Source organism: Jaculus jaculus, chromosome 14, assembly GCF_020740685.1.
Source record: "Jaculus jaculus isolate mJacJac1 chromosome 14, mJacJac1.mat.Y.cur, whole genome shotgun sequence".
NCBI lineage: Eukaryota > Metazoa > Chordata > Mammalia > Rodentia > Dipodidae > Jaculus > Jaculus jaculus.
In genome coordinates, this window is record NC_059115.1 from 63,469,089 (window position 1) to 63,491,598 (window position 22,510).

The following is a 22,510-nucleotide window of genomic DNA, read 5'->3' on the forward strand; positions in this document are numbered from 1 at the left end:
CTTCTCTGACACTTAGCAGCATATGAGAAATTTTAATGGCCATAATTACTAATGGCTCAAATGGAGAATCAAGAAACCACATGATGAGGAAGGGGGTTACTGTACTTTGCAAAGCAAGCATCCTACGAGAGGAAAATAGGACAAATTACTGCAGGGTGCTGTATATGAGGAATTATAGATATGGTCCCTAAACTGGTTTTATTAAGTCTTATTTCATAGGAAAATGTTTTCCCAATTTTTGTTTATGCTTTGATTTTTCTGTTATGTACAAAGGAGAATCATTGAGAGGAAGTAGTTCCCTAGTATTGGTTGAGAATTTGTCACATAGTGACACCATGGAAGTTGACAGATTTTTCTTACAAACACAGACTCTTGTAAAATAGGCAATATGGGGCTGGAGAGATGGCTTAGCTGTTAAGGCACTTGCCTGCAAAGCCAAAGGACCCAGGTTTGATTCCCCAGAACCCACGTAAGCCAGATGTGTCTGGAGTTTGCAGTGACTGAAGGCCCTGACGTTCTCTCTCTTTTTTTCTCTGTCCCTGCCTTTCTCTCTCTCTTTCTCAAACAAATAAAATAAAACAAAACACTTTAAAAATAGGCAATATTATCAATATGATTACCTCCATTTCATAGATAAACTGAGGCTCAAAGAGAATTAGTGAGTTGTATGTGTCATGAATTCAGTAGGTGACAGAGCCCAGCATTAACTATAGTATTTTTGCTTCTTGTTATTCTAATACTCATCCTAGAATCTCTACTGAAGGACTAACTTCCACACTGACTGGTTTGGGAAGTTAGGAGAATATAAGCACTTTGGGCAGATTTTGCTTAGGAATAGAAAATACAATCACATAAAGAAAGTGGCAGGTGATTTAAACCCAAGCTATGGGTTTCTTGGTTAACAGTGGAAACTAGAATTCCTGTGGATGGGAAACTAGCATGCATTTGTACACAGCACTAGACATTCTTGGTCTCCTACAACCTCATCAAATATCCTGTATAAAAGAGGACAAGATGGGCTAGAGAGATGGCTTAGCGGTTAAGCGCTTGCCTGTGAAGCCTAAGGACCCTAGTTTGAGGCTCGGTTCCCCAGATCCCACGTTAGCCAGATGCACAAGGGGGCGCACGCATCTGGAGTTCGTTTGCAGAGGCTGGAGGCCCTGGCGTGCCCATTCTCTCTCTCTCCCTCCATCTGTCTTTCTCTCTGTGTCTGTTGCTCTCAAACAAATAAATAAAAAATTAAAAAAAAAAAAGAGGACAAGATGAACCGTGGACACAGATTATAGTGGTAATGAGGAAGAGATGGGACTCTAGAACAGAAGACCAACACAAAAGAAGACACTGGACTATTTCTAAGAATACAGGTTGTTTAGATGTGTGGTACAGAAACTGGGAACTGCTACTTCTGAACAAATTTCTTTTCTTCAAGTATTCTACAATTCTGTCCCACTAATCAATTACCCCCCTCCCCGCCCCATCCTTGCCTCCCTCCCACCTACTAGTGCTCTACACTTATTTACCTTCTTTTATGTATTGATTCACAATGTGAGACTTGAACATCATGGAGAAATTCTATGCCCAGAAAAAGAAAAAGTATATGCACTGAGACATTAGGTTTCCCCCGATTCCCCAAACCTTCTGCGTGAGCATGGACACAAGGTTATGAACCTCCGTGACTGTTTTGTCTGTTTTACTTCATCTTTTCCAAGAAAACAAGTTTTAAAGCCCTTCTTACAGTTTCCCCTCATCTTCAATTCATTTTTCAGACACCTCACTAGACTCTCCAACAGGGCAATTCCTCGTGTGGTGAAACTGCCAGGACCTCTACATGGTGATTGCATTTGATGCTCACACGAGTATACCTCACATTGGCTTTGTTTCTACAACCGCAGCTACATATGGAAAAAGATGAAAACAGTTTGGAAGAAAGAAACCAAAAAAAGGAAGACAGAGATAGAGCTATCAGGATGTGACTGAGACCCGCTAGCCAGTGGGAGAGTGCCCTCAAGCCAGCAGCCTCAGCTGCAAGCAAGCACAGGCAGAGATGAATGGCGTGACAACAAGGTCATCACCGTTGAGGAAGGAGACAGCACAAGATGATAATGACTTTGTTGGAGGAAGAATGATATAACCTCATCTGGTATAGGAGGGTGATATTAGCATTTAGGCTGCTGGATAGGAGAGTATATTGACATTATTTACAGCAACAATGCAGAGCTGTGACAGAGATCCATTGTACACAAGGCCTTCCAAGGCAGCTGCTTTCCATTAAAGACTTGCAACACAGAAGAGTTTGTGAACGGTGGCTTGGGTTGGCAGCATTAAAAGGGGCTGTCATCTTTGCTAAATCTGGAACTCATTTTCATGCCTATTTTTATTTCCATTTTTATAGCTAAGTAAGTTTTCTAATTTATTTTAACCGGCAAATTAGAAAAAAAAATACAGTACAGCTATATTTAAAGTTCTTATTACTTGAAAATGGGCCAAATAACACATTATTTTTTCCCAAATTCAAGGGAATTTTGTGTAAGGTACTCTCTTTATCCCACCCCCCACAAAATATTTATCGCTATAAAAAGCTTTAATGCCTTAGTCTATTAAGGAATTACCATTCTCAGGGGAGAAGTTTTATTTTATATGAAAATAGGTTAAAAGGTAACAGTAATACAAAATCTGATTATAAGTGAAAAGAAGCTACTAATATCTTGGGGGTAGAACACATTAATCATGAAACATGACCTAGATAAGTCTCCACATATCTCATGCCAGCTTCTATTTGTTAAAAATCACAGAATATTAACAAAAGAGGAAACTTAGAGCCCCTAAAGTGAGCAGTGTTGAAAAGTTCTGGTCAGGAAAGAAATTTGGGACTTCTAAAAGTTTTTACAGGATTAAGTTTAGAAGCCAAAGAGAGAGATAATTTATGGTCCAAGGTGGTGACTCAGTAACTAGGTAAGAGTGCTGGAGGACCTGAGAGGACCTGAGGTCAGCTGACTTCATTTCCTCAGTAGCCACATAAACAGTTTGGCTTGGCCTCACTTGCCTGTACCCTATTGCTGTAGGCATAAGAGCTAGGAGAATTACTGGGCAGCACGACCAAAACTGGCAATGCCAGGTTCAGTGAGAGACTCCATGGCAAGGAAACATGTGGATGAGTGACAGAGCAGTTCTCCATGTGACTGAAGCCTCACAGTGTGAAGCGATATATAAAGGAAGTAGACCAAGTGCATAGCAGTGCCAAGTCAGAAGGATGCTGGAGAGGAGTATTCATCAGTGGGACAGAACTTGTAGAATACTTGAAAGAAAGAAGACAGATGGTATTAGGTTGATAAGTAAATTTTGGTCACAGTAGGTCAGGGAAAGATTGCCACTACATGTGGAGACAGGCCTGGAAGTTCTCTAAAATTAGGTTTGGAGACCAGGTGCAGAAGTGGTTCCTAAAATACCTGCAGAGAACCGGCATTTTCATCAGCAGGTAGATGACCCTCTTTACGCTACTTTGCTGGTGGGAAGAGTAAGAATCCCCTCTGATACCGGGGTTTTTTGTTGGCACCTGCTGAGAGTGGCTCTAGGTTTTTGTGTCCTCAATCAAACAATTGAGCAGAGACACACAGTTGCAAAGACAGATTTGAAGGGGGTGGCAGGTGGACCAGGGCAGACATTATTTATCAGATCAATGGCCGCACTATGTAAAAGGGTTGGGTCTTTACATTATATGTTACCTTAGAGTGAGCTTTTGCTTTTCAGACATGCCATACCTGCTACATGTAGTTCTGCTAATATTTGTATGTCTCAGCATTGTAAATCTTCATCTAGAAAGTATTTTAGGATTATAATGAACTGAAAGTTACTTTGGTAAGGCTTTATATAAAGTCTTCTGGATCTCACTCTCTGGCCTGTTTCCTGCCTTGCCCTCACCAGGTAAGTAACTGTTAATACACCATGCATCTTCATTTAGTAACTCAGGAATGGCTTCCTCCAATATTTCAACAGTGAGTCAAATGCAGAAAGCATCTGGCAACTCTAGATCACCAAAGATTAAAAGAACAAACACCACCACCTTTACTGAAGACTTAATACATCAGGTAACAACAGATTTTAAAAGTAGTGTATCTATACTCCTGTTTTTATGCCAGTACCATGCTGTTTTTATAACTATGGATTTGTAATACAGCTTTAGATCAGGTATGGTGATGCCTCTAGAGGTATTTCTTTTCCTGAGGTTACGCTTGGATATCCAAGGCTTTCTGCCTTTCCATATGAACTTTGAAATCATTTTTTCTATCTCTGTGAAGAACAATGTTGGGATTTTAATTGGAATTGCATTAAATCTGTATATTGCCTTTGGTAGGATTGCCATCTTCACAATGCTAATTCTGCCTATCCAGGAGCATGGGCAGTCTTTCCATTTTCTCAAGTTCTCCTCAATTTCTTTTTTGAGTGTTTTTATGTTTTCATTGTATAGATCTTCCACTTCCTTGGCCAATGTTATTCCAAGGTTTTTTTTTTTTTGTTGCTATTAAAAATGGGACTGTGTCTCTTATTTCTTTCTCTGTATCTTTGTCATTTGCATATAGAAAGGCTACTGATTTTTGTGCATTGATTTTGTATCCTGCTACTTTGCTATAGGAGTTAATCACCTTCAGGTCTCTTACATATGGAATCATGTCATCAGCAAATAGAGCTAACTTAACTTCTTCCTTTCCAGATTGTATCCTTTTTATTTCTTTCACCTGTCTTATTGCTTGAGCTAGGACTTCAGAACTATATTGAGCAGAGGTGAGAGTAGACACCCCTGTCTTGTTCCTGATCTCAATGGGAATTCCTACAGTCTCTCTCCATTAAGTATTCTTTGGGCCCTAGGAGCTTTGTATATTGCCTTTAGTAGGTTAAGATATGAACCAACCATGCCAATTCTCTCCAGTGTTTTGATCATGAAGTGATGTATTTTGTCAAAGGCCTTTTTTGCATCTATTGAAAGGATCCTGTGGTTTTTGTGTTTAGCCTTGTTTATGTGGTGCATTACACTGACAGATTTCTGTATATTGAACCACCCCTGCATTCCTGGGATGAATCCCACTTAGTCAAGGTGGATAATGCTTTTGATGTGCTGTTGGATTTGGTTTGCAGGGATTTTGTTCAGGATCTTTGCATCTCAGTTCATCAGGGAAAGAGGCTGGTACTTTTCTTGTGGCATCTCTGCCTTGTTTTGGAATTGGCATGATACTAGCTTCATAGAAGGAGTTGATGAGCTTTCCTTGTTCTTCAATTTTGTGGCACAGTTTGAGAAAGATTGGTTTGAGTTCTTCCATGAAAATTTGATACAGTTTACCTGAGAAGCCATCTGGTCCTGGAACCAGACTTTGGGTAAAGCAACTACAGCTACTTGATATTTGACGAAGGCCCCTTCCTCCCTTTCTATTCCCTTTATATTTACTTTCTAGCTTATTGGCCTCTGCTACTGAGTTTTCTTCCTACTCACAAAGTCCAATTATTTGTAGCTAGAATCCACATATGAAAGAGAACATGTAATGTTTGGCTTTCTGGGCCTGGGTTACTGTGGTGGTTTGATTCAGGTGTCCCTCATAAACTTTGGTGTTCTGAATGCTAGGTTCCCAGCTGATGGATATTTTGGAATTAATGCCTCCTGAAGGGAGTGTATTGTTGGGGGCAGGCTTATGTGTGTTATAGCCAGTTTCCCCATGCCAGTGTTTGGCACACTCTCCTGTTGCTATTGTACACCTTATGTTGGCCAAAGTGTGATATCCACCCTCTGCTCATGCCATTGTTTCCCCTGCCATCGTGGAGCTTCTCCTTGAGCCTGTAAGCCAAAATCAACCTCTTTTTCCCAGAAGCTGCTCTTGGTTGTGTGATTTCTACCAGCAATCCAAACTGGATTGCAACAGTGAAGTCGTACAGAGGAGTGGGATTGCTGCTAGACACCTGACTGTGTAGCTTTGGCCTTTTGGAGCTGATTTTCAAGAGGAATGTGGCAGGATTTGAAATCTTGGCTAAGAGATGCCTTGAAGTGCTGTAAGTACAGCTTGATGGACTATTCTGGTATGAGCTACAAGATCTGAATGCAGTAAGAACTATGGACTGTGAGGTTTGGCTTATGAGGGTGAAAAAGCTTTGCTTGGACTGGGCTAGCAGTTTGTGTGAGAAGCTTGCTCTTATGCCCATGTCCCGAGAAGTTGTGTAGGGTTGCTTTGCATAGAAATGAACTGGTGTAAGAAGAGGGATATGGTACAGAAAGAAAACTCTTTGGGTGAACTGTTGCCCATTCAGCTGCAACTGAGAGATTACAACCTTTGAGACTGGGCCAGCTGACCTGCACTGGGGCAACAGGAAGAATGTTGATTCTTTTTAAGAGGCCTGAGTGCTCAAGGAGTGTCCTGTTCTTCAAAGTCTGCTTTATTCCCCCAGGACTAACAAATTGCCACCCTACCTGGTATTGTGGAGTATAAGAAATGCAGGAAAGAGAGGGTCATTGAGTTTGCAACACGGTCTTGTGTTTTGGAAATGGCCATGGGCAGTGTGAAGCAGGTTTGCTGGATGCCTGCATAGAGACCCCATGGGGCCATGAGGATGAACCGTGGCTTGCAGTGGAGACCCCGTGGAGATGCCAGGACCACGAGATAGCTGCCAAGGAGAGCTGCCAGCCCCGATGAAGATTTTCAGGACTGTGAGTATCCTAGCTGGAGGGGCAGAATTGGAATGCCAGAGACTTGTTGCTGGTTAGAATTATCTGACTTAGAGATTTGTCACTGGCTAGAGTTGTTGGACTTGAAGCTACAGAGTTTTATGGTTGCCCTGGTTGTTTTAAATCTTGTATTGGTTGAATGTTTCTTTGCTGTGCCCAATGAAATGCCATTTTTTGCAGTGTGAAGATTTGTTTTGTGCCATTATGGGTTTTTTGAGGCTTTTTTTGGTATTATGGCTCAGTTAAAAGTTCTTGGACTCTGGAGATGTATAAACATCATTGGAATTGATAAAAATCTATGGGACTTTTAAAAGTAGATGAATGCATTGCATTTTATGTCATTTATGGTTATCAGTTTATGGAGGCCAGGGGCAGAATGTGGTGGTTTGATTCAGGTGTCCCTCATAAGCTTTGGTGTTCCGAATGATAGGTTCCCAGCTGATGGATATTTTGGAATTAATGCCTCCTGGAGGGAGTGTATTGTCGGGGTGGGCTTATGTGTGTTATAGCCAGTTTTTCCCATGCCAGTGTTTGGCACACTCTCCTGTTGCTATTGTCCACCTTATGTTGGCCAGGGGGTGATGTCCACCCTCTGTGCATGCCATCATTTTCCCTGCCATCATGGAGCTTCCCCTCAAGCCCGTAAGCCAAAATAAACCTCTTTTTACCAGAAGCTGCCCTTGGTTGAGTGATTTCTACCAGCAATGCAAACTGGACTGCAACAGTTACCTCACTTAGTATACATCTGATACTGAAAACCTACAACAGAGGTAGTCATGAGCCTTAGGGGTATAATGTGCGCTGGTGTTTGGCTAAATAAATACTATGTTCACCAAACTGCCCAGTAAGCACTTCTCTTAATATTCATACCCATATATTAATGCTACTCTCACTTTTAGTTAGAGAACCTTCTCTTCAGATGGCAGTGACCTTAGGATGACTCAGAAGGCACCATGGTGCTGAGAAGTGACAGAGGAGTGCTCAGCACTGAAATATCTCTATCACATCTTCAAGGCTCAGGGTCCATTGCACAAAAGGTGGCAGAAAGAATGTAAGAGCCAAAGGAAGGGTAGGACTCCTTACAACATGCTCCTCTGGCACAAAATGGCCTGGCTATGCATGACCTCACAGTGCTTAACACTACATCCATTAAGAGCATCATCATAGGAGAAAAAGATCATGACATCAAACTAAAAGAGAGACTGATTGAGAGGAGGAGGGGATATGATGAAGAGTGGAGGTTTTAAAGGGTAAAGTGGGGAGAAGAAGGGAATTATCATGGGATATTGTTTACAATTATAGAAGTTGTCAATAAAAAAGGAAAAACTAAAATCCAAAAAAGGAAATCATAATACAAAATATTAAGAGACAAACTTAGCATATCAATCCCTTAAAAAACATGATGATAAGCATAATATAGATTTTTGTCATATGAAACAGAGCTGATTAAAATAAAGGGAAAAGCAGATAAATTCCTAATCATGGTAGAAACCATTTAAGAAATCAGAACTTGATAAAGACAGTAAAATGTGTTAGAGCATACAGTGATATCTGCAAGTTTGATATAATGAGTATATATTCAAATTTGTAGTTCAGAGGATATTCTCAGATATAACTGACATATTTACTGAAAACTGGGGTGCTGGGCAGGGTGGCACATGCCTTTAATCCCAGCACTTGGGAGGCAGAGGTAGGAGGATCGCTGTGAGTTCGAGGCCACCCTGAGACTACACAGTGAATTCCAGGTCAACCTGAGCTACAGTGAGACCCTACCTTGGAAAACAAAACAACAACAACAACAAAAAAATTGGGTAAAAAAACTAAAACGAAGAACTATTAGTTAATTAGAATGAAAGAATTCTTACAAAAACTGATACTTTTAAATAAACTTATAAACAGGTATAAGATTCAATATAGAAAATAGGTGATGTCATTTTAAAAGTAAATCTATGAAGAGCACAACTTAGCTTTTCTTAGCTAAAGATAAGATTTTCAGAAGTGTGTAATGGTGCACATCTCTGATTCTAGCCATTGGAGGAGGATCAGGAGTTCAAGGTCAACCTCAGCTATATGTAGTCAATCTGAGCCCAGCTTGGGCTACATGAGATTCTCGCAGCTACCCCCACCCAAAAGAAAACTCTGAAATAAAAAATGGGAAAGCCTGATCAGAAATATGTCAAAGACCCAAAGCCTTTGAGAATTGAAAAAAAAGGCAGAGAATTACATATTTGAAAAAAAATTAAATAAGTAATGCTCGATTACATATTACTAACAAGTGAAAATAACTAGAACTATTGTACAAATTTCTTCAAAACAAAATTTGCAAAATTAAAGACCAACCTATCTGAATAGAACAATAGACAACAATGGAAATATAGTTTACACATATCTTTGTTTTTAATTAAAATATGAAGGAAGGCTAATAATAACTTATAGCCATAATAAAAGTTGTGAAAGTTAAAATGTATATTTTGTGTTAAAATTCTCTGCTTTGCTAAAATTCTTGAGAGAAAGGATAATGGATTTAGTGGATCCTTTTTGTTTACCAAAGCAAAAGTGGCCAAGTCATCGTTATCATTAAGAAATCATCAGACAGAAGCATTTTCTTTCCCGTAGTAGCATTTTGTCCCCAAAGGGGAGATTAAGGTAGCTGTAATCATATGAAATCAGTATTCTGATATCTTGATTCTTATAAGAAATAGAAATGAAGTGTTTCTAATTTTCTTTTGCACATATATATGAATGAAGAGCATATGATAACATTTAATATGTGAATTAATTTTTCTCAGTGTTCAGTTGATGAAAGCAATGTTGTAATACTAAGAAATACTGGTAGTATAAGATGGTGTTTTAAGCATAAGTGATGAAATGTCAGGTGGAAGTTACATTAAGTTTGGCACACATCATTAAACAGTGTCTGATGGGAGCAGATGTTCAATTTTTCACAGTGAGGAGGTGGTTCAGGATATTCTATTGTAACATAACATGATGAAATAGCATAATTTGCCACAGAAGTAAAATATTCCATCCACCCTGAGTGTAGCAGTTGGTATCTGTTTGTGAAGCATGTTGATAAATTCTGTTTTATGTCTGTGGAACCCAAAGATGTTTCTGAAGATCTGAAATACCCCTTGTCTATATTTTCATTATCCACATTATGCTGTTGTGGTACCATAGGTCAGTATAATTTTTAATAATCTAATAATTTATTAAATTATAACATTTATTTCCTTATAGTTTGTACTTTATGCTTTACTACTCCCTCATTCTACCCAATAGCTTTGCTACAAAGTTGCTAAATATGAGTAGAAAATGTCATTAAGATTTAACTCCTTGGGCTGGAGAGATGGCTTAGTGGTTAAGCACTTGCCTGTGAAGCCTAAGGACCCTGGTTCGAGGCTTGGTTCCCCAGGTCCCACGTTAGCCAGATGCACAAGGGGGCGCACGCGTCTGGAGTTCGTTTGCAGAGGCTGGAAGCCCTGGTGCGCCCATTCTCTCTCTCTCCCTCTATCTGTCTTTCTCTCTGTGTCTGTAGCTCTCAAATAAATAAATAAATAATTTAAATAAAAAAAAAAGATTTAACTCCTTTAAACATTTTGTCTTTTGCACATATATTTATATCAGTGCTCTGGTCAGATATTTTGGAAGATAGATATCATTAGTCATCATTTCATTGTCAATATCTTGAAAATTTTCCAGCACTTGAAGCAATGGTGGATATAAATTTGGCTTTCTTGATTTCTCAAAAATTAATAATGAACAAAAACAAAACTAAAAAAATAAACCCTAATCCTTCAGCACAGCACAAGCCCAAGATTCAAATCCTGAACTAACATTAAGTTAATGCTATATTCCATGCTCCTAGCTATAAGTTTTTCATTGTATATCACAGAGACTGGTATGTTATAATTTTATTTTCATTTAATTCTCAGAATTTTAACATCTCCCTCATAATTTTTTCATTGTATTTTGCTTTTATTCATTCCTCTTTCTCCCTGCCTTCTTCATTCTCCTACCCTCTCCCCCTCCCATAATTATTTAGTTGGTGACCCTCTGATAATTAAAACATGTCAAATTTCCATGCATTTGTATGGGTGGAAGGATCCTCTTGCTATTAATTTCTAACTTTACTCCATCGTGGTCTGATAAAAATTTAAGAACTTATCTCAATTTTCATTCATTTGTTGAAATTTGCTTTTTGTGTTGGCATATCTGCTTTGGAAAAAAATCCACTGGCTGATAAAAAGATTATGTCTTATAGGAGTTGGGTGGAATATTCTGTAGATAAATGTTAAAGCTCATTTGATCTATACTGTCATTTACTTCTCATGTTCATTAATTTTTTTATTTGGTCTAAATAAACTCTGTATTGGTTAAAATGTTTTACTTAAGCTATCTAGTACTAATGGTCTGAGAGCTATTTGAGCCTTTATGTCTGTTTTATGAGATTAAATGTGTCATTACATAGTGTACATATATATGAATAAAATGTATACTAAAAATAAGACTGGGCATAGTGGGGCATACCTTTAATACAAGCACTTGAAAACCAGAGGTCGGATGATTGCTGTGAGTTTAAAACTGGCTTGAACATGCCAAAGAGGTGGCAGAAAGAAGGTGAAAGCCAAAGAAAGGGCAGGACTCCTTGCAATATGTGCCTCCAGACACAAAATGGCCTGGCTATCCATGACCTCACAGTGCCTGACACTACCTACACAAGGCCATCATAATAGGAGGAAAAGATCATGACATCAAAATAAAAGAGAGACTGATTGAGAGGGGATATGATGGAGAGTGGAGTTTCAAAGGGGAAAGTGGTGGGGGGGAGGGAATTACCATGGGATATTGTTTACAATTATGGAAGCTGATATATATATGTATATTGGCCTGAGACTACAGAGTGAATTACTACAGGTCAGCCTGGGATATAGAGAGACCTACCTCAAAAAAAATTACAAAAGATCAAGAAATACCATTGATACTTTTAGAGAATAAACAAGAATGTTAAACCCTTATCCAAAAGGAATGAGAGGAGGACCCAGATTTATAAAATTGGAGGTAAAAGATGATGTCACAACAAATAACACTGAAATCCAGAGGAACATTAGGAACTATCTTAAAAGGTTTTGCTCCAATAAGTTAAAAAAGCAAGAGGAAGTAGATACATTTCTGGATATTGGACCTTCTGAAATTGAGCACAGATATAAAAATCCTAAGCAGATTGATAATGACCAATAAGACTGATGAAGTAATAAAAAGATTCCCCAAAAAGAAAAGTCTGAGTCAATAAAGGATTCACTATAGAATTCTACCACATCTTTGAATAATAATTAACACGAGTTTTTCCTCAAATTATTCCATGATATTAAAATGTTAGAACACTTATAAACTTATTCTATGAAGTCAATATTACCCTAATACCAAAATTTGATAAGGACATGTCATCAACTCAAAAGTAAATTATAAATCATTATCTTTAATGAACATAGATGCTAAAATTCTTTTTTTTTTTTTTGTTTTTTGTTTTTAGTTTTTTGAGGTAGGGTCTCATTGTAGCTCAGGCTGACCTGGAATTCATTACGGAACCTCAGGGTGGCCTTGAACTCATAGCAATCCTCCTACCTTTGCCTCCTGAGTGCTGGGATTAAAAGCATGCACCACCACACCCAGCTAAAATTCTTAATAAAAATACTTGTGAACCACATATAACAACATACTAAAAGGAACACATCATAATCCATTTGGTTTCATTCTGGAAATACAGGGATGGTTCAAAACATGCAACCCCCCCCCAAAAGAAAAGTAACACAGAGCATAAATAGATTCAAATACAAAACACCTGTAATCATTTCAATAGGTACAGATAAAGTCATTGACATAGGTAACCATCATTTCAATATAAAGATCCTAAAGAAAATAGGAATAAAAATATACCTCAAAATAACACAAATCGGGGCTGGAGAGATGGCTTAGTGGTTAAGCGCTTGCCTGTGAAGCCTAAGGACCCCGGTTCGAGGCTCGGTTCCCCAGGTCCCACGTTAGCCAGATGCACAAGGGGGAGCACGCGTTTGGAGTTCGTTTGCAGGGGCTGGAAGCCCTGGCGTGCCCATTCTCTCTCTCTCCCTCTACCTGTCTTTCTCTCTGTGTCTGTCGCTCTCAAATAAATAAAAATAAAAATAAAAAAATAATACAAATCACATATAATAAGCCTATAGCCAAAATTATACTCACCGGGGGAAAAGTTAAAGCATTCACTCTAAAATCAGAAAGGAAAAAAGGGTATCCTTCTGTCACCATTGTTACTCAGAATAAGGCTCGATAAGAGAAAAAAAAAATTAAATACATAGAAAGAAGAAAGGAAAAATTCAAATTATGTTCATTTGAAGGTAATATGACAATCCTTAAAAGATCCTAACAATTCCATTAAAGACTCTTTGATCTCATAAACATTTTTTGGCAATGTAGCATGGAACAAATCAACATAAAATCTTTCCAATACAACAACAATGAAGTAAAACTAGGAAAATCTGACTCTCAATAGTGCCACAAACAAAGTACCTAGAAATAAACTCAGCTGTAAATATGAAAGCCCTCTACATTAGAAATTATACATACTGAAGAAATAAAGCAAAGAAGACATTAGATGGTAGAATACATCTCATATTTATGAACCGACAAATCAACCTTGTGAAAATGGGCATAAAGCATTCTATACATTTGATAAAATCCCCTTCAAAATTTTAATTATAATTTCTCTGAGCCATGTTGGGTTCATTTTTGGTCTGCTTCAGTGCTGAGTTTCTCACAGAAATAGAAACGAAAATCCTAAAATTCATATGGAATCAATAAAGACCCTGATAATAAAAGCAATCTTGAGAAACAACAACAACAACAAAAAAAACAGTGCTGAAAGTTTGGTAATACCCAACCCTATGTATCTGCTTTTACATAAAACTAGATGGAATGGAGGATCCAGAAATAATCATACACACATAAATAAATCTGATTTTCAACAAAATGCCAAATACGTATGTTGGAGACAAACAACTTCAAAATGACAGTGAAAAAAACTGAATAGCCACGGGTAAATGAGTGAAACTATGGATATATGGACATATATAAGACATATAGGTATATGTCTTACCCTGTATACAATTTAAAATGGATTTCAACTACTTTCACATAGATTAAAAACATTGATTTAATACCTGAAACTTTGAAATGACTGAACAAAAACATAGAGAAAACATTTCAAAATGAAGATTTAAGCAATGAATTTCTAAACTGGGCTCCAATAGCTCAGGAAACAGCAACAAAAATTTACAAATGAGTTTGCAGTAAAATAAACAGTTTTTGCACCACAGAATCAACAACCAAATGAGCAGACAGCCTACAGAATTGGAGAGAACTCTTCCAGCTGTTCATATGACAGGGAATCAATACCTAGAATACATAAAGAACTCAAAAATAAACAACCCAAGAAGTAATAATCCAACCAACATGTAGACAAATGAACTGCAAAGACACTTTTCAAATGAACAAAAACAAGAGGCTTGTATACTTTAAATGTAAATGGTCCCATAGCCTTAAGTATTTAGATTAAGCTTCCTGCTTAGTCCCCAGCTGGCAGAACCCTGCAGGGGAAGGAGGAGGTGTGTCCTTAGGAGGGGTAGATCTTGAGTCTAGCTTACTGTGTGTTTATAGAGCCAGCCAATCCTTGTTATTCTTGCTCTGCTGTGATGTGTGAACTGGTGGGTTTCCTCTACCTCGATGAAGCTTCCTGGGGAATATGAAAGCCTGAAACAAATCCATTCATCCCATAATTTGCTTTGGGTTGGATGTTTTGTTTAAGCAATGAGAAGGTAACTATAACATTAAAATTTGGGACTCAGAGTTGGGTTGTTGTTGAGATGAATCTGACCTTATTTATTTATTTATTTATTTATTTTTGCTCTTTTGGAATGTTTGTGGGAGAAATATGGGAAGATTTGGTACTTTGGACTAGAGAAACCTTGCAGTACTATGAGCAGAGATTGATGGGCTGTTCTTGTGAGAGCTTGAAAATCATAAAATGTAGACAGACTTATTGACTATGAAAGCTTGCATTTTAAAGTTTCAAAGGGGAAGGGATGAGTTTTGTTGGAATTGGGCTACTGGCAGAAAGGCTGGCTGTATTCTGCCCGTATTTTGCAGATTTGAGCGAAGTTGAATTTAAAAGTAATGGACTAGTGTTCTTGGCAGAAATATGAACAGAAAGATGAAAAAATACAAAGTTGACACACAAAGCAATTGAAGAAAGTTTGAAGTCATAAGCACAGAGACTGATTTTAGGATTTTAGGTGACTTAAGCTACAATTGTGAACAGATTACTACCATTAAAAGTGGGCCAACTGCTCTGCATTGAAAGCAATGGGAAAGAGGTCCTGGGGGTGAAACTCAGCCCATTGAAGGCACAAGATATTAAAAATGAAAATTTTCTTTGAAAGAAGAGATCTTGGAAGAAGAATAATGCTGAAGGAGTATTCTGCTCTTCAATGTCAAGCTTTATTCTCCCCTGGATTTAAATATCTGGTTATGCAGCCTACCTGGTGCTGGTTTTGGAAGCATGGGAAAGGCAGGAAAGAGGGTCTTGAAGTGTGCTTGATTCTAGGAGCTGCTGAAAAAAGGCAGTGTGAAGCAGGGTAGTGATCCCTTCATGGAGGCCCTGTCAGGCTGTTTTACAAAGCTATGAAGATGAAGTGTGGTTTGCAATGGAGACCTCAGGAGTTTTGAGATGCCAAGACTATAATGTGTCTGCCAAGGAGTACTGCTAGTTCTGGCTTAGGTGGATATTCCTGGAGAGCAAGTAACAAAGAGCAGGAGCAAAACGTTGCTATAGTCTTTGGAGCCAAAGGACATCATGGGTCCCAGCTGCCAGATATGGCACTGCAGATGTTTTATGTTTTCCTGCTGGGTTCTAATCTTGCACTGGTATAGTTTCTCCTTGTTATGCCTTTGTTTTTGCAATGGTAGTGTTTGCTGTGTGCCATTATGTGTTAGAAGTATAGAACTAGTTATTTTGATTTTATAGGGCTCACATTTAAGAGACTGTCCTGACTTGCAGATGAGACTTTGGAATTTTGTTTTTGTTTTTGTTTTTTTGAGGGAAGGTAGGGTTTCACTCTAGTCCAGGCTGACCTGGAATTCATTATGGAGTCTCAGGGTGGTCTTGAACTCATGGTGATCCTCCTACCTCTGCCTCCCAGGCACTGAGATTAAAGGTGTGTGTCACCATACCCAGCTGGACTTTGTACTTTCAGATAGTGTTTGTATTGATAAAGACATTGGGAACTTTTGGGCTGGAGAGATGGCTTAGTGGTCAAGGTATTTGCCTGCAAAGCCAAAGGACCTCAGTTCAATTCCCCAGGACCCACGTAAGCCAGCTGCACAAGGGGGCTCACGCGTCTGGAGTTCGTTTGCAGTGGCTGAAGGCCCTGGCGCGCCCATTCTCTCTCTCTCCCTGTCCCCCTGTGTCTTTCTCTCTCTCAAATAAATAAATAATAAAATATTTTTAAAAAGACATTGGGAACTTTTAAAGTTGAACTGCATACATTTTGCATTGTGAGATGATTGTAAGTCTATGAGGATCAGGGGCAGAATATGGTGGTTTGAATGTAAATGTTCTTCCTAGTCTCAGGTACTTTTGATTAAGCTTCTTACCTAGTCCCCAGCAGGTAAAACCCTGTTGGAGGATTGTGTTCCTGGGATCTTCAGTCTAAACTACTGTGTGTTCATGGCCAACTGGCTGTTTTCTCTCCGTTGTGGATGTATGATGTGAGCAGGTGGATTTTCTCCGCTATTATAAAACTTTCTCTTGAAACTCTTAGCCTGAAATAAACCCTTTTCTCCCATAAACTGCTTTTGGTTAGGTATTTTGTCCCAGCAATGAGAAGCCATCTTCAACATAGCTTATAAACAAATATGTGAAAAAAATGTTCAGCATGTTTAGTCACCAGGGAAATGTAAATGAAAATTACCCTCAGACTGCAACTCACCCCATTCAGAAACAAAACAACAGATGTTGGTGAAGAAAGGGGCCAAGAAAATTCTTTTACATAGCAGATTGTAATGCAAACTAACCTAATAGCCACTATAAAAGTCACTAGGAAGACTTCTCAAAACTAAAAGTTGGTAGCTCACTTGTAGAGTATCTGAGTTCAATTTCCAGTACTGAAAAAAACCAGCGATCATATCCAACTATTCCACTGCTGAATATATACCAGAAAGAATTAAAGTCAGCACATAATAGAGACATCTGTATACCTAGGTTTATCATGGTATAATCTACAAGTCAAGTCATAGAATCAACACAAGTGCCCAGAGATGTATTAATGGATAAGCAGGATGTTGTATATACACACGATGGAGTTTTATTCAGCCATCAATAAGAATTAAATAATGTCATTTAGAGGAAAAAGGATGAAACTATGTAAGAAAGTGGTGAATGTGGGAGTGGCAAGAGAGTGAAATGAGAATACCATATATATAGTAACACACACACACACACACACACACACACACACACACACACATATAATTTAAATATATATATTTCATTCCAGGCCAGCCTGGGCTAGATCAAGACCCTACTTTGAAAAAACAAATAAATAAATAAATAAATAAAATAAAATTAAAAATTAATTCCAAGCTTAAACCTTTAGAAAAAAAAAACTCCAATGTGAATCAAGAAAGCAAAAGGACAGACAACAACATGATGAACATGGAATTGGTGAGGAAGATAATAAATGAGAATCAGATATAGTTAGTAAAACTAGAAATTTGAAAATGTTAATAAAATAGACTAGCCTATCAATAACATAGTGTAAACAAAGGCAGAAAATCACAACGGTATAAAGTTAGAAATGACAAGTGGGAAAGGACTATTGAAAAATTTTAAATACAATTGTGGAATTCTTAGAAAACACTTTTAAAGATGCAGATTAAATGGTTGCTTGTGGAGGTACAATCTACCAAAGTTGACCAATTAAAGAAAAAATTGAGGAAGTTATTAAGAAATTGAAGCACAAAAATATGTCTAGAAAGGAATTCACCCGAGACTTTTAACAATCTTCAGAAAGAACAGATGGATTCTGAGTTATTCCAAAGCACATAAAATGAAGGAAGATTATCCGGTGCTTTCTTTTTGTTTTGAGACTTGCCTACATTGACCTTGAACTATGTAATGCATCTAGGCCTTGAACTTTCAATCATCCTGCCTCAGTCTCTTGCACAGCTGTGTTTACAGGTCTGCACCATCAGGCCCCTCTTAAGCACAGTATGTCGAACAGAAGGTAGAACCTCTCTAAAAACCATTTACAACCTAGTGGTGCTTATTTCACGAAGGCGAGGTTGGTTCAATATTTGAGAATATAGCAGCCTATTACATCTAAGAAAAAAGTGTAACTTTTCTCTAACTCTAAAATCACATTAAGACAAAATATTTAAAATATGGAAGATGAAGTAACCAATGCCCATATTGTTGAATGGGTCCCGTGCCTTTACCAAACTTTTTAGTGGTGTACTCAACCTCTATGCCTTCTCTTTCTCTTCCAGAAGCATTTTGGATTTTTTTTTTAAATGCAGATTGTTAGTGAAACTGTTTTCCTGTGACTAAATTCTGTCCCTTAAGAGATATGGACGTGGGCTGGAGAGATGGCTTAGCGGTTAAACGCTTGCCTGTGAAGGCTAAGGACCCCGGTTCGAGGCTCAGTTCCCCAGGTCCCACGTTAGCCAGATGCACAAGGCGGTGCACGCGTCTGGAGTTCGTTTGCAGAGGCTGGAAGCCCTGGCGTGCCCATTCTCTCTCTCTCTCCATCTGTCCTTCTCTCTGTGTCTGTCACTCTCAAATAAATAAATAAAGAAAAAAAAAAAAGAGATATGGACGTTTCCAGGTAAGTTTATGGGGAAATTTCATAGGGCTGCATTATATTCAGTAGGGGAAAGTCTGAGAGTGATGATGAAAAAAACAGAAAAAAATAAAACAAAAACAAAGAGCTTCACTCCTTGGTGAAGTCATTGAGTCCTTATGTCAGGCCATCATGGCCACTTTCTGGAATTTTTCTAAAGAATTACATTACTTTTATTTATTTATTAATTTGAGTGTGTGGGAGAAGATAGGTCCACCAGGGCTCCTAGTTACTGCAAACGAACTCCAGATCTGTGCACCACCTTGTTCATCTGGCTTACGTGGGCACTGGGGAATCAAACCTGTGTCCTTAGACTTCTCGGGCAAGTGCCTTCACTGTTAAGCCATCTCTCCAGTCCACCTTTCTGGAAATTTTACATGATGTAATTTCCTTTTCTAGGGTGGGTTTTAATTTGTGTTGTTGTGTTTTTAGTTTCCCAAACAATGTAAAATTCAAAATAGTTGTTACAAGGATCCAGACTACCTCTCAAAGTACATATCTGAATCAGGCAAGGTGGCCCTCGTATAATTGCAGCACTCAGGGATCAGAGGCAAGAGAAGCAGTGAAAATCCTGGTTTACATAACAAGTTTATGTTGAGAATCACTGCTGTGCCTGGGGAAAATGAGCATAATATAATAAGGTTAGATAATGCTTTCATTGTCCACTGCTATATTACTTTGACACTATATGCTGAGAAATACTATTCAAAAAGTAGAATATAGCAGTACTAATCAATTGTTATTTCTAGTTCACAAGGACCTCTAATCCTGCTTAATGATAGAAAGTTAATAAATAAAACCCACTTTCAACATGCTAACAGTGTTAATAAACAGTTGTAATTAAATTCAGTTCTATTGATTAAGTAGGGAAATTTTCATAAGAGGAGTTAGTATTTGAGTAAGTCCTGGTTCAAAAGATAATCGTGGATCTTTGGAAGTGCTGTTGGGGGCCATTATTGGCAAGACAAGTGGCGTGTACCAATGTATAGAAGTTGTGAAGAAAGCAACATTTAAGACCAATAGGCAGCCTATTCTGTTAAAATAGAATATGTTTGGGCTGGAGAGATGGCTTAGTGATTAAGCGCTTGCCTGTGAAGCCTGAGAACCCCGGTTCAAGGCTCGATTCCCCAGGACCCACGTTAGCCAGATGCACAAGGGGGTGCACGCGTCTGGAGTTTGTTTGCAGTGGCTGGAGTCCCTGGCATGCCCATTCTCTTTCTCCCTCTGTCTATCTGCCTCTTTCTCTCTATGTCTGTCACTCTCAAATAAATAAATTTAAATAGAATATGCTTAATATATGTTCTTTAGCATGGGAAAGTGTGATGGAGATAAGATTTTTGACTTATGAAATATGGAAGATGAGATAAAAATGATTAGAATTTGTCAGGATAATAAATTTAATAATTTTGTTTGTAGCTGGAGAAGAAAAAAAAATGAGAAAAACATGCTTAAGGGATACTTTTAAGGAAAATGTACATGCCTTAGTACTTTTATCAGATTTGAGCACGCATTATACATTATTGAAAGTTTTTAGTGTAAGTGCTTGTGAAAATAGTGGTGTCACTAGTAGGCATTGATCAGTTGGAATGTAGATTCTCTCTTGGAGAGAGACTAAGGGAGCTGAGAGGGGAGGGAGAAAAGGGAAACTCTACAGTGTTCAGACTCTGGCAGTTGCAGAAATGGCTAGCACTCACTTGGAAATATCACAGCTGTGGCTAGTTGAGAGGTCAGACTGGCAAACACAGATTTGGGTGTCTTCGGAGTGGAAGTCATAGTAGTTGATGGTACATAAATGGCTGTGCAAAATATGGAGCACTAAGTACCAAGTAAACACTGGGCAACTGTGCTTCCTAAGAAAAGAATGGCAAATAATGAAAACTTTGAGGGGAGAACACAGACATAGAAGCCATAAACTATCAGGGGACACAATTTTCTTCTAGCCCTGGAATATAACAGTCTCACTGATTGACACCCCTGAAGTGGAATTTCATGCTGTATGTATTTATACAGAAAACTAGGTAGCACCAAACACAAGTCCAAACTGGAAGTCATATATCTATTTTTCTTTGTAGATTTGGTAAGAGATGTAGAAGTTTAATTTTTCTCAATTTATATCATGCTTAGCATTCATGAAACCCAAGATATTTCTTAAATTTATGAGAACAAAGAGGAGTTCTGTGTCAAACATATGTTCAGACATTTCTTTTGAACAATACATATGTTGTATTCACATAAATGTTATTGAATTTGAGGAAAATTTTAGAGTTTACCCTATTATTAATAAGAACATTAATTTTGCCTTTGAAACATAATGCTGGTTTTCTTGGGGTGCTTTGTGACTAGTTCTTGATTAGTGCACACTTCTGGAAATATGATTCCTCTACGGAAGCTTTTATGTAGATATGGTGGGGGTTGATGCAGTCAGACTTAATGGTTTTGGAAATTCTGACTTGGAGTAGATCAGCATTGTGAGCTATTCATTTGGATTGATAGGTCATTTAGTCTCACAATAGTATAAAATTTCAGTTGAAATAAATTGATATTTTCACATTCCTAAGCAGCATAGTTCCTTGTTTCTGTCCTAAAATAGCAATGACATTAATAAAGCATCTGATCTGTCCTCATTGTGACATTATTTATAGGCATGCTATTTTGCTTCTTATTGAGCTTTTAGTTTGCTTTTCTAATAAAATTTGTAGCAGCCATTTAGGTTGACTATAATTACTGTTTAGGGGAATTCGACAATGAAATAAATATTGCTGAAAAGAAAGGACTTTTGATTCAGACAGGTCTGTGATTGCTCTTTATTTATGATCAGCCTGTTTTGGTAAAAATACACTTAGAATCTCTAAGCTATTGTTTTTTTTATTATAAAATAGGAAAACCAAAACTTCCCTCAGGAGCTCAAAATAAAATCATACATTTAATGCTTCCATTTTTTGAAAGAAATGAGCATTGCATGATGTATATTTATGAAGATATTTATATGATACTTAGATATACTCTGTCATTAGCACACCATCAAGTGCCAGTGCCTACCATCTTTGAATAGTTATATCAATAATTTAGTCACAGTTATACCACCTCAAAGTTCAAAAACATATAATTTTTACATCTTCAACTACTCTCCAGCTAGCAAAACATTCTGGAGATTAAGATGCAAAGAAATGGAAGTTGTATAATACTGTTTTCACAAAATATTGATGACATTACTTCTGAATCAGGAGAAATTCAGTTGGTACCAGCCATGACATCTGAATTATAGACAGATTTTAGTTTTAATAATGTTAATTTTGAGCTTAAACAAATTAACCTAAAACAGTGGTTTTGAAAGTTGCTCCCTTGGGCCCTTGATTCTTTTCCTGTGATATCTGCATGGATGGTAGGAACAAGATAGGCCAACTTGGAGACCACTGCCAATCTGCTTTATTATTGAGCTTTCTCATTAGAATCCAATGAAAGAAAATCAATAAACACATTTTTTTACACCTGTGAAACAAAGTTAAAATAATTTACATAGCAATTCTTTCCAATAATTTTGCTATCATGTTGGTTATAGGTGAGGTTTTGATAGATTTTTCCCTCTGTACTTTAAGTGATATTTTCTATGGTTCTTTGCATACTTAGCAGAGTAGCATTAATTTAAGGTCTACAAAAATTTCCAACAATGAGTTATTCAACAATGACCTGATTTTCAGATTTAGAACTCCCATTTACTTTAAAAATGCATTCTTTTTTTCTCCAATTTAAGTCATTTTAAATTTTGAGCTATAAATCTGGGGCTTGACTATAATTTTTTAAATGAATTTAGGAATTTGTCTTGTATTTTCCTTCATAGGTTTTGACTACTCATTTTTGTCTA